We start from the raw sequence: 12,131 nt of genomic DNA, 5'->3' as shown, positions 1-12,131 counted from the left end.
CTATTGAGAGTCTTGCAAATGCATAATCTTTCACAAGGCTAAGGGGCCTGAACACAGTCGATGACCTCTGTCTCAACATATGTGGCACACTTGCCCTCTGCACTTATTTTGTGGGGATGACAGGCAATAATGAAATGTCATCCATTGGTATATCAAAACATAAAAACCCATACGGGTCTAAAGATGCAGGATGTACTCTAGGGGAAAACGCCTTTTTGTGTTTTCATAAAAACACAATGATTTATTTTGTTAAAGATTTTGGAATTAAGCACTAAGAGAAATACAACCAAAAAGTCTGACTAAAAATCTGCAATTTCTATACATTTATTTGCATACTCGTGCGCCACCATCTAGGATGTAGGTCAACTCACATCTCTATCGCCTACAGCGATTTACAGCTTGAATCTTTTGATGCAGCTCTGTGATTATATACAGTAGAAATTAAGCTCATTATTTAAATCACATCATGTGCTTTGGGCCTTTTTTCGTTAAGAAACACTAGATAGTACAAATAGAAATGTAGTCAATGAAGTAACTTCTTTATTGAGAGATTTTTCAGGACAGAAATACAAAAAAATGTGATATCGAAACCCAAAAATAAAAACGTTTTTTACCTAATATATAATTTTAATTAAAGTGCATAGCCACAGTATTGAGGGTCATGGTAATGTGTTTAGTTGAACTAAAAATAATTCAGGAGGTTATTTCTGTTTATAAGTCATACAACAGCACATCATGCTCTTATAGCATTATCACCCTGTTTTCCATCTCCCTCTTTTCCATCTCCCTCTCTTACAGGGCAAGTGTACACTCATGTGTAAACACACAGACCTTTGAAGTGGCCCTCTGTCACCACATGGCGAATTCTCCTGGTGTGATCCCTCTGTCCATTTGGCCACAGGACCGACAATGGTGGTCTGCCTAAGGCTCTGTCTGTTCTATCATTATGGAAACCAGTATATCACCTAAACTCGTGCCCTGTGATTCTGGTGTGCTTAGCTCTACTATGTTCGCTGTGGCTTCCTCCTGTAGATTACTCTGGCTTGCATTACCTGATCTGTGCACATGTCTTAGGGTCACGGCTCTGTAACCTCTTTGCTTAATGCTCCTTCCCCTGTGTCTCTGTAACTATTAATGTCATGGCTTGTTAATCTCAAAGGATTGAAGCGAATGTCCATCTGTGAAGTTTTCGCTGGTCTCTCTCAGGTAAGCGAAGACTGTGGCTTCTCTCTTGGCATTCACCGCGTGCCTTAATTGTATTGAAATTAAATCAAGGTCCACTGTGAACACAAAGAGCTCAAACCCAAACTTCCCTGAAATGTTTTCAGCTTGTAGCAACACTTGACCTGTTTTGTACTCACATTCTGCATCAATTTTCAACATGCACACAATTTGCTAAACACTGTCACAACCTTAGAGGTACATCCTCATTTTGTATTTTGTCAGTCCATCCCTGCTTGACTTTCTCTTTCCTTTCTCCTCACCTGTGATCTCTCCTCACTGTGGGCTCAGAGGCGGCTATGCAGTCCTTTCACACGTCAAAGTACATTGCATGCTAATCTCACACCAGCATTTCTATACACACAATATAGGGTAAAAAAAACATACATGATAATAGCCAATGGCATTGTTTCCAGCCCAGGGTGTATAAATACATGCATGCATTTGTGGATGTTAAAAAAAGGGTTTCCAGCAACACAATGTCAACAAAAATACATTTAGTGGGCATTGAATAGCATTTGCATCATTACGGCATTCTCTGTATACACACAACATGACAAAGAATCTACACACAGAGCACAGAGAAACAGGGAGTGAGCGAGCAAAGCTACCTTTGTTGCACCATAAAGAGAGCAGCAGCCCAGCTACCTGACTGTTACCATTCCTGCAGACCATCTTCCCCTCAGAGCAAAACAAAGGATGACGACTCGATATTTATGAGTACACAGTGCGATGCACAGCTATGCCTTATCCTTACCATAGCACTGCCTCCGCTGCTCCTGGTTAAGAGCTTGGTACGGTTTAATCAGACCAAGCAGTTCTTCATTAGACTTGGTAAAGCTGTGTCGTTATCTCCCCCTACCCTCCCTCTCTCCCTCCCTCCTACTCTCCATCTCTTCTCTACTGTTCTCTCTCTCTCTGTGCACTCTGCGCATGTAACCATAGCCATGTACAGGCTGTGAAACAGGATCTAAATAACAACAGGCTCCATCCTCTGATTAATAACTACATAAACAAATAATTTAGCAGAGAGTAAATACAGATTTCTAAAAAAAAACAAGAGGAATTAGGCTTTTAGCAATTATGCAAGAGTCACTTGCAGTTTAATTTAAAAAACCTTTCTGGTTGAACCCATGACGAATGCGTTCAATGCCTGATTATAATTTCCTATAAATCACTACTGTAGCACAAGCAGGATTGGGTTTGCTCAGATCAAACACATCCTTTCTCTCTAAAGACGAGGCAAAAATTGCAGAGGAGCTGCAGAGTATTTCCTCCTCCAGTTCCTCAGTCCTGGTTTTGTTGTTGTTGCTGTAGTTGTAGCTGTGACTGTGCTCCATCCTGTGAAGGTCCTTGTGGGTTAGAAAGAGCGGGGAGCAGGCACACAGGGGTTGTGGGATGGCAGACAAGGGGGCTGAAGGGACGGGAGGCAGGCAGGTGTCACGCATGCAGTAAGGGGAAAGAGGAGAGAGGGTAGCAGAAAAAAAAACTCAGCTAAATTCTACCCAGTCACCACCTTTGGGAAAAAAATCCATTTTGATCTGCGCAAGACAAAACCAAAAAGGAAGACAAAAAGTCCAAGATGGTAAATATACATATATAAGCCAAGAAGGTATATATGTATAAGGATCCAAGGGAGAAAGAGAAGGACAGAGATAAGGGATGGACGAACGAGGAGGAACAGGCAACTGGCTCGCACACAGACACACTGCGCCGAGGCAAAGGCACGGGCTTCAATTTATGCTTTCTGGTCGACACCACCCCCCACATTACATGCACGCACACACATGCAGATACACACACACACACACACACACACACACACACACACACACACACACACACACACACACACACACACACACACAGAGTGTCCCGCCCCTATCTGCCCCTGTCCCTGTCCTGTCCCGTACTGGATGCGTGGCCCAGCTGATCAGTGCAGAGGGATTAGCCAACGGGGCCAGCTGGCAGGGATTACACAGGCAAAGTGGGGGAGGTGTGGTTGGGGAGGGGGGGGGGGTGGGAGGCCCTGTCTTGTCCTACACACACACACACACACACACACACACACACACACACACACACACACACACACACACACACACACACACACACACACACACTGCATGTAGACACTCAAATTTTGTTCACATGTACAACACAAACACACACGTTTCATGCAGATGCACATATGTGTCATGCACCGGTGCCTGAAACATTGACAAATATGGCTTTGCGACGGATGCAGGCGCTGCGGCGGCGCAGACTGCAGGGGCAGCCAGGCGGTAATGCATATGGTGCATCCTCCCGCCCGGCGACGCACAGTGTTGATAAATGTATGTAAATGTGCATGAGGCAGCAGGGGGATGGATGGAGGAGGGGGCCTGAGATAAGGAGGGAACCCCACGGGAGAGCGGGGCCAGGCTGACAATGCAAGGCTTTGACCCTTGACCCCTCTCTGCTCCATCATCCTCGGCCGTCAGCTGATCCCGCAAAATGGACAGCCGCAGTAACACCCCCCTCTTCTCCTCTTTTTCCCTTGTCATACAAACACACACACACACACACACACATGCTCGTCCACTAACAACGCTGAATCTAACAGAGCCCGACTCACTTTTTTTTTTTTCGCCAAACCATTTCCATCTCTCGCTCCCTGCAGCCCCTCCATTGCTCTCTCACGTCTCATGCCTCACTTCACCACTTAGCTCGCCCCGAGATCCTTACTCCTAATCTTTCCTATTATTTTGAAATGTGTCGACATCTACAACTGTCATATCGGTGCAGGAAGAGATCCCTTCTGTATCGCTATATTTTTTTATGTGTTCATGTTTTGACTGGTCCCATTGTATTCAAAAGTCTTTGGTTATATTGACTGTCAGTTTTCATTTTACATTTTCTTTCAGAACTGCAATATGCCACCTATTCTCATATCCGCAGTCCTGCATGTAGAAGTTTAGGCAATGAAATTTTACACATGATTTCAAATAAAACTCTCTCTTCAGCAATGTTTCTATAACATTGATGTACTTGAAAATTATTGCAGTCATTCCTTTATGAAGATTAACCCTCGAAGCATATTTTGTGATTATTATTATTTATTTATTTTGTTCATGCTTTCAGATTGTTATCCTTTTCTTATGTTCAGTTTATCGGTTATGGTGCCGCAGTGTTGGAAGTTTGAGTCGTTTGTTCTATCGCTGCTGGTTGTATGATATTTTTGAGGCATTACAAAACCATGCAGGCTTAACGGCTGCATGTCTGCCGATGAGCAATTTGACTCAAATTTACTTCTCACCCTTTGATGTTAATTTTAGTAAAAGTGTAAGATATCAATTTCAGTATCATGCAGAATTACATACCTTGATGGGATAAAATGTCCAAGAATTTCATATATTATTTTTCATGGAATACACTATCTGTCTGTCATCTGTCACCATATCTGTAAAAACTGCCAGGCATTGCAGGATAATTCACAGACACGTTCACTTAGTATTACTTGCGTCAGGTTGTATTTTGGGAAAAGATGAATGTCAAAAGTTTTTGCAAACTGTCAACATTAGTTTGAGCTTACAGTATTTAGGACAAAGATGTGGCTCAAACACACGAACGCAAAACCATAAAAACACACACAGAAACGCAGACATGGAGTGACTTCTTTAAAATCAAAGAGACATTTTGTAGGGCCTTGAAGGCACAAAACATCGGCAGTGTTTTATTGTAAACATATAGAATCAGACATGGTTGATGTGTGACAAATAGGACTTTAGTTTAGAACTGTTTACATGAAATGTACAATGACATTGCAGCAGAGCTCTGTGGTGGAAGACAGCTTGGCCTTCCATTTCTGATGCACACAGAGATGTATTTAAGACAGAATGTAAGTGAAATGAATGAAAAGAAAATTATTTCCCTTTTCCCTTATTCGTATTTGAGGAATACACTTGTCCACTAATTTGTGTCAAACATTTTTTGCGTCTATTTCTTAAAGAAAGGCCAAAACCGTATTATTTATGGGCATAAATTACATGCCATAAATTTCCCGCATTCAGTCCTGCTGTATATGTTAGTATGGAGTAAGTTATGTTTACCCTTGCGCATGTTGGCATGAAGATAGGACAGAGATTTGTGATTGCATTTTGATGTCCTGCTATGCCATTCACCGTTTTAAAAGCTAGTACATGATGGGACGAGAGCGGGGCGAACGGGCAGGCAACCTTACTCGCAGACAGCTAAAATCACAGAGAGGCAAGCAAAGAATTTTTTTTATACAGAGAAATGCAAAGGAAAGAAGCGGGCGGTTATACAAAGGGACAAGCTAGGAGAGACAGACAGGCAGGAAGACAGAGAGAGACAGGTCGAGACAAATAGACAGTGCTTGTCCCTAGTTCGGTAATCTGATGGAGAGATTAGCAAGCAGGCAGCATTTGGGTCGGATTATCGAGTCATTAGAAAAGACTGGTGCTCCAGAGCCTCTCTCATGTGTTAATGTGGCTTTACAGATCCTCCGTGCAGTCTGTGCAGATTGTCGAGATTGTGTTGGGAGTTCATACAGTAGATAGTCCTTCAATATGTAAATAGGGCCACATAAACCCAATGCCCCTACGGATTGATTTGTTTGTACAAATGAGTACAATTTATTTTAAATGCTTCAATCTTTATAAATGATTTTGTATTTGTTTGACTATCATTATCTTTTTTTTTAAAGAGGAAATAAATTGCAATATTTTTGTAAATGTTACTCAAATGTATTTTTTGGGATGAAGAATTTCCACACTGCCAGTGTTTTAGCAGAAACAAAGGAATGTCCTCCATGTGTCAGTAAAACTAATCAATATGAGCTTTTGATTATTTGTATTTTTGCATCATCTGAATCTCCTTTTCATGATAATTCCTAATGAAGTTTTAAGTGATTATTATTTATTTTCATTTGCACTTTAACACCCCTCAGCCTCATCATAGGCTTTATGCATCACATCAAAGCGCACAATGTAACAATATTTTTTTGCACATCGTAACTTTTAAGGTGTACATTTTTTTGTCAGTGTTTTGTCACATTTTTGGTTAAATTTGAACGTATGCTATGTATGCACCATGACAATTCCTTGCATGTGTTATCCTACTTGGAAATTAACATGTTTATGATTCTGATTCTTTATCAGAATTTATATTTATGTTAAAAACTTTTTAACTTTGATATTGAAAGCTTGAGTTTTCAGGAATAACACACAAATTCAAGCTTAACGACGCAGTCTCTGCATCCGCAACAATGTTTAGCGGTATAGCTAGATAAGCTGCAGCATTTAGCGCTGTGAGGTCAGAGCATAGGGGGGTTTGTGGCCTGTGTGCACTTGCAAATCATGCAGCTAAGATGTTCAGTGATGACGGGATTTAAACCGGATCAGGAGGGAAGCCACAGAGCTTAAAGGTGGTGGGCGTCTTTGCTGGGGAATACATGTATTTACAGTGTAAGTTATGTGGATATGCGGTATTTACGGTATTTACTTTATTTGTAAATATCAGTGGAGATACACACAGCAGTGTGTGTGTGTGTGTGTGTGTGTGTGTGTGTGTGTGTGTGTGTGTGTGTGTGTGTGGGTGTGGGTGTGTGTGTGTGTGGGTGTGGGTGTGGGTGTGGGTGTGGGTGTGGGTGTGTGTTTAGTTGTGTCAGTTGTTGGGGGTGGATGGCAGCTCATTGACAGCTGATCAATGCTCACACTCTCTGTGTCAGATGTGCTGATATAGTCCCAGTGACCGCAATATCAGTTTCAATTTCACTAGAGTGAGCAATGGAGCTTCCAGTGTGTGTGTGTGTGTGTGTGTGTGTGTGTGTGTGTGTGTGTGTGTGTGTGTGTGTGTGTGTGTGTGTGTGTGTGTGTGTGTGTGTGTGTGTGTGTGTGTGTGTGTGTGTGTGTGTGTGTGTGTGTGTGTAATATATACGAAATACTCCATAATAGGTGTACATGATCATGTGTCAGCAATAAGGGCTTTTTTTCATTTCAGTTCCTCACTGACCAAGCAGTTCTTGAATGATCTTGTAACTTTACTTCCATGTCCTATAAGCGCTCTTACGCACTAAAACACACACTATCTGATTTGCGTTCCCAAAAACCTTCCCTTTTGCTGCTGCCTCTGCATACACCATGCCCCAGTTCCCCACCCCCATCCCTTTTTGTCAAATAAATTGCTATGTGACCTACTTCCCATTTTGCACCATTTCTGTCATGTTCAGATATTATTGTTTAAACATGAGTGATTTGCTTTGGGGCATACAGTATGAAAGAAAGCATGGTGTATATCATATGGGGCATATTGTACTGTAAGTGTAATAAATGAAATGTATTAAAAAAAAAAGAAATTCAGAAGCGTTAACATCAGCATTGACAGTATTCTCTCTCCTGAATTCCAATTTGGTGTTGTTGCAACGTGGCAGCTTCTTTTAATGTGTGGGCAACTTGTCTTTAAAAGGCTTTTGTTTTTAGAATTTCCCTTGTACGATTTGTAATTAAAATACATGGTTCACATATTTTCTGATTAACACATACAATAATACTCACAGCCCTCATAATAACCGGATGTCTTTGTGATGGTCATAGACTGGGAAAATAAGGTAAATCAATTTTTCAGCCTAGTTAAGCAGAAAGCGCAGTGGTAATTTTCACTAATAAGCATGGCTAATAATTGGACCACATTGCATTTATAACCCAGTTAGGTCTGCACTAGTTGGCATCCAGTATTCTGTTTGGACTCGAGGTGAATTTTTCAAAAAGTTCCCCCTTGATCTTACGGCACGGCACACGGGATCAAAAATATATGCAGATCATATGGCTGTGTTAGGAGAGCTACTTTTATTAACATTTCTGTGAATTTATAAACCTTAACTTCATGTATAACACAACTTTTTTTGTTCGCAAGATTTGATTTGTTTTCAGAATTTAATAGATACATTGTATTTGCACATCTTCATGAACAAAGTTACATCTGATCATTTCACCAGATGTGTGTGTTTAAGATGTGCAATATGTTGTTTGTATACACAGTGTCTATGTGTGTGTGTGTGTGTGTGTGTGTGTGTGTGTGTGTGTGTGTGTGTGTGTGTGTGTGTGTGTGTGTGTGTGTGTGTGTGTGTGTGTGTGTGAGAGAGTGAGAGTGTGTGTTTGGATGATATCAAGACTCCCTCTTGCCTTTTTCAAAACCATGCAGTGATGGCACTGGAGACCACACTGACCCTGATTTATTGGGATCAGAATCCACATGACAGCAATTAATTTACATCCATTAACTACATCGCTAGCGTTCTCTTTCCTGCTCTCTGTGGACATTGTGCACTCTTGCACAACCCCTTTGAACATTCTTCGTTTTGCCCCTCACTCTTCGTTTTTTTTCCCTTTCTCAGCATGTTTTGTCGCTCTCTCGCCTTTAATCATTCTCTCCTGCTCTACCAGTCACTCCGGCATTTCGCTTCTCGTTTTGCTACCGGGATTCCATATTCCTAATCCATTTAGGAGATCTTTAGCATCCCATCCTACCTCTATGATTTAAAGTCTGCTACATAAACGTTAATGTCATCAAGTTCGTATTACGAGTATGAGTGTGTGTTTATGGGGTGTGTGTTTGGATCTTGGAGGAATGAGGAACCTTCGACTTGCTAAGAATCCTATGGGTAAACTCCTTAAATAATCATTATGTTACTTTAACTTAGACCTTTTTAATAAGCAACCATAATATCTCTGCCAATTTGTTGAGCACTGTTGAAGTTGATACAGACTATGATTGCTCAGAGATTTGACATTAACATTAGAAACTCAGCGTCTTGTGATCGTTTCGACGGATCCTCCATGCCGTTTTCTCATTAAAGTGCCCAACTCATGCAGGTTCTCATGCTCAAGGGTCTTTCTCTCTGCCCCCTACGATAAGACACTTTATTGCTGGCCTATATCCCTCACTGCCTCTCCACCTCTCCCTCTCCATTTTACCAGTTTCTGTCTGCCAAGTGCTTTCTGCTGGCTTTTCAACTCAATAAAGTAGACTTTACTTGAGGGGGAATTCGCCATTTATTTCAGGAGACAAAAAAATGAAAAGGGGCTTTAGCACTTTGTATCTTCTCCCCTTTTTGTCTTCATTCTCTACAAATCTTTGCTCTCTGCACCATTGTGTAGTCTCTTCATCCAACTCGGGCCTCCGTGCCTTTACTCTGTCCTCAGGCTGAGAGGAGCGGGAGAGCATAGTGGGCTAAATGTACCGAGGGGGGGAGGTAGATGATTGGGACAACTGAAGATGATTTTTCTACTCAGACAAAATTGCACATACACCATTGCATGCACACCATTATGGCAAGTCCTTATACTGTACACTTTGTATGTATAGTCATGCATTACAGCATGCTCACATGCACATATACAAGCGAGCGTTTCACTTCTGCATAGTGCATGAGCCTGCTTAATTCAAAATGTATTCTAACGAGGGAGACAATGCAGAAATCCTTCTCTCACATCTCTCCACCAACATAGCTTGGGGACAGGTTCTATCAGTATCTGTTTAAGGATTGGCTTAGGATGTGGTGCAGCAGGAAAAGTTGCAATTGGCAGCAGACAGAAAGACACTGCAAGGGGAGCGGGGGTTCACAATAAAGGATTTTAAACCAAAGCCTCTTTGGTTAAGAGGAGGGAGAGAGGAAGGGGGGGAGGGGGAGAGAATGGGGCTGTGGGGGTGGTGGATAGATACAGGATGACACAAGGTCCAGATTAACCCTAATCTCAGGCCTGGTGCTTTAGGTGAGGGACTAGAGGAAGCTATCCCATGCCAGGTGGTCATGATGAGGTTAAAACTGAGAGAGGGTGGGGGGCACTGGGAGGATGAAGATGGGACAGGGTGTTGCTAGGGAAGACAGAGAGAGAGACAGAGGTAGAAAGAGTTGCGAGGAGAATTAAGACTTTCCATATCTTAGCTTTCTAGCATGTTTTATTTCGATAGAATAAAACCGAAAATCCAAAATGACCGACCAGAAACAGAGACAGGGAAGATGTTGGGGTTTTGGTGGAGGGGGGATTGCACCGCTAGTAGAACAGCAGGCACTGTGACGGTGACTGCAGGGTGATTGGGTGGTTGCTGCATGGCGACAGTGGCACATGCCCTGGTGCATGGGATTAGAGGGACAGTCAGTAATCTGCTGTTTAGGCTGTATGTAGGGCAAGAGTGGCTTAGCCCATCCACTCTTAGCACGGGTGGAGCGCCAGTGCGAGAGGAAGTGGACTGGCGTTATATAGCTGCACTCTGCTCCATCAATCCCCTTCTGTTTTCTCTGTGTAGCTATCCTCTCCCACTATATAGTGTCCTACAACAGAAAAAAGTGTTATGATGATGAAAACGCAACTAATGTGCATATGAGAAGTGGTGATGGTTGATGATTTGGAAAGACAGCTAGAGAGTTAGACACAATTGGTAATAAGAAAACGGTGTAATTTCCTCAACAAAGTAGGAATATGAGTTTCTTACATTTTGTTGAATGAACAAACATTCAACAGAAATCCAATATAATACAGTCTGAAGGGTGCAGTTAATGAAGGATATTCATCTAAGGCAGAGCTTTTAAATGATTCTATTGAGAAAGAGATATTGAACTTTAAATCCAGTCCCTAACAATCCCTACAATACTTTATTAACCCTTAGTTGCAGGAGTGTTTCAGATTTACAACATAAGTACCCAGGCCGATTTATGGTTCAACATCGACGTAACGCAAACAACCACGCAGACGCGTGGACACAGCCGTGAACATTTATAGTTCTGCGTCGGGTTTACGTGACGGAATGCAATTCATTGCCACAACGGTAGGGGCGCAATGTTTTTTGTAAAGACTGACCAAGATTCTTTTGACGTCTATCGTCGTCGCTCGTTGTATTTGTTTACCAGACGCTCACCGGACGTTATTCTGCTTGGTCCATTCTAGCTTTTTTTTAAATGGCCTTTGTTGATTGTAGGAAAACCCAGGAAAAGCGAAATGACGTTTGTCGGTTTAGCGGACCAATCACAGCCCTTATGGCTGCGTCGCCTCGACGCAAGGTTACAGTTTTTGGAAGGTGCACGCAACGATGCAAGGAGGGCCCGCAACGACGCATTGGGTCCGTAAAGTACCTTGCGTTGCGTCGACGTAGAACCATATATCGGCCTTGGCTGCAAACATTGTACAATGAACCAAAACCACTGGGCAAATTAAATGTAATTATTTGAACTAATGAAATAACAAATCGAAAACACACAAAATAATTTGTTACGTGACTCTGAAGAGAGACAAAAAATTAACAAATCTTTCAAAAGCAGAGGCAAATCCAACCCGAGTGTAGACTCAACAACCATCAAAGGAGAGGCATACAAAATGAAATGGATAATGAAATGCACTTTGCTGCTTTACTGCTAAACGTTCTCAGTTAAAAGAACACAATTTACAATCATCTGTCATGACTGACAGTATTTATCAATAAGAGCAATATATATATAGGCTGTTCCCACCACATGGTATACGCTTCTGTGATTATAAGACGAGACAGATATGGAGGTTACTGGAGCTTAAAGGATTATTCGATTAGTCGATCGACAGCATCATAATCTGCAACTATTTTAATAATGGCTTGGTCTCAATCTCAGTTTAACTGCAAAAATGCTATGCTATGTTTCAGCTATCATGTTTCTTTAGGTTGTGGAAAGACTTTGATTTGTTTATGCTTTGTCTAATTTCCTTCACGACTTAAAAAAAGTTTTATTGCTATTGATGTTATACTTGGCATTAGTAACATTTATTGAAATGACATAATATATTACAAAGCAAGGTGACCTGGTCTAACATATGTTGACCTAAGCAGAATGTTTCTTTAGATCACTGGAGAAGCATACTAAAAGACACAACAACCATCTT

The sequence above is a fragment of the Eleginops maclovinus genome, chromosome 19 (assembly GCF_036324505.1).
Source record: "Eleginops maclovinus isolate JMC-PN-2008 ecotype Puerto Natales chromosome 19, JC_Emac_rtc_rv5, whole genome shotgun sequence".
Lineage (NCBI taxonomy): Eukaryota > Metazoa > Chordata > Actinopteri > Perciformes > Eleginopidae > Eleginops > Eleginops maclovinus.
The sequence above is the reverse complement of the archived record's forward strand: the minus strand, read 5'-3'. Positions refer to the sequence as shown.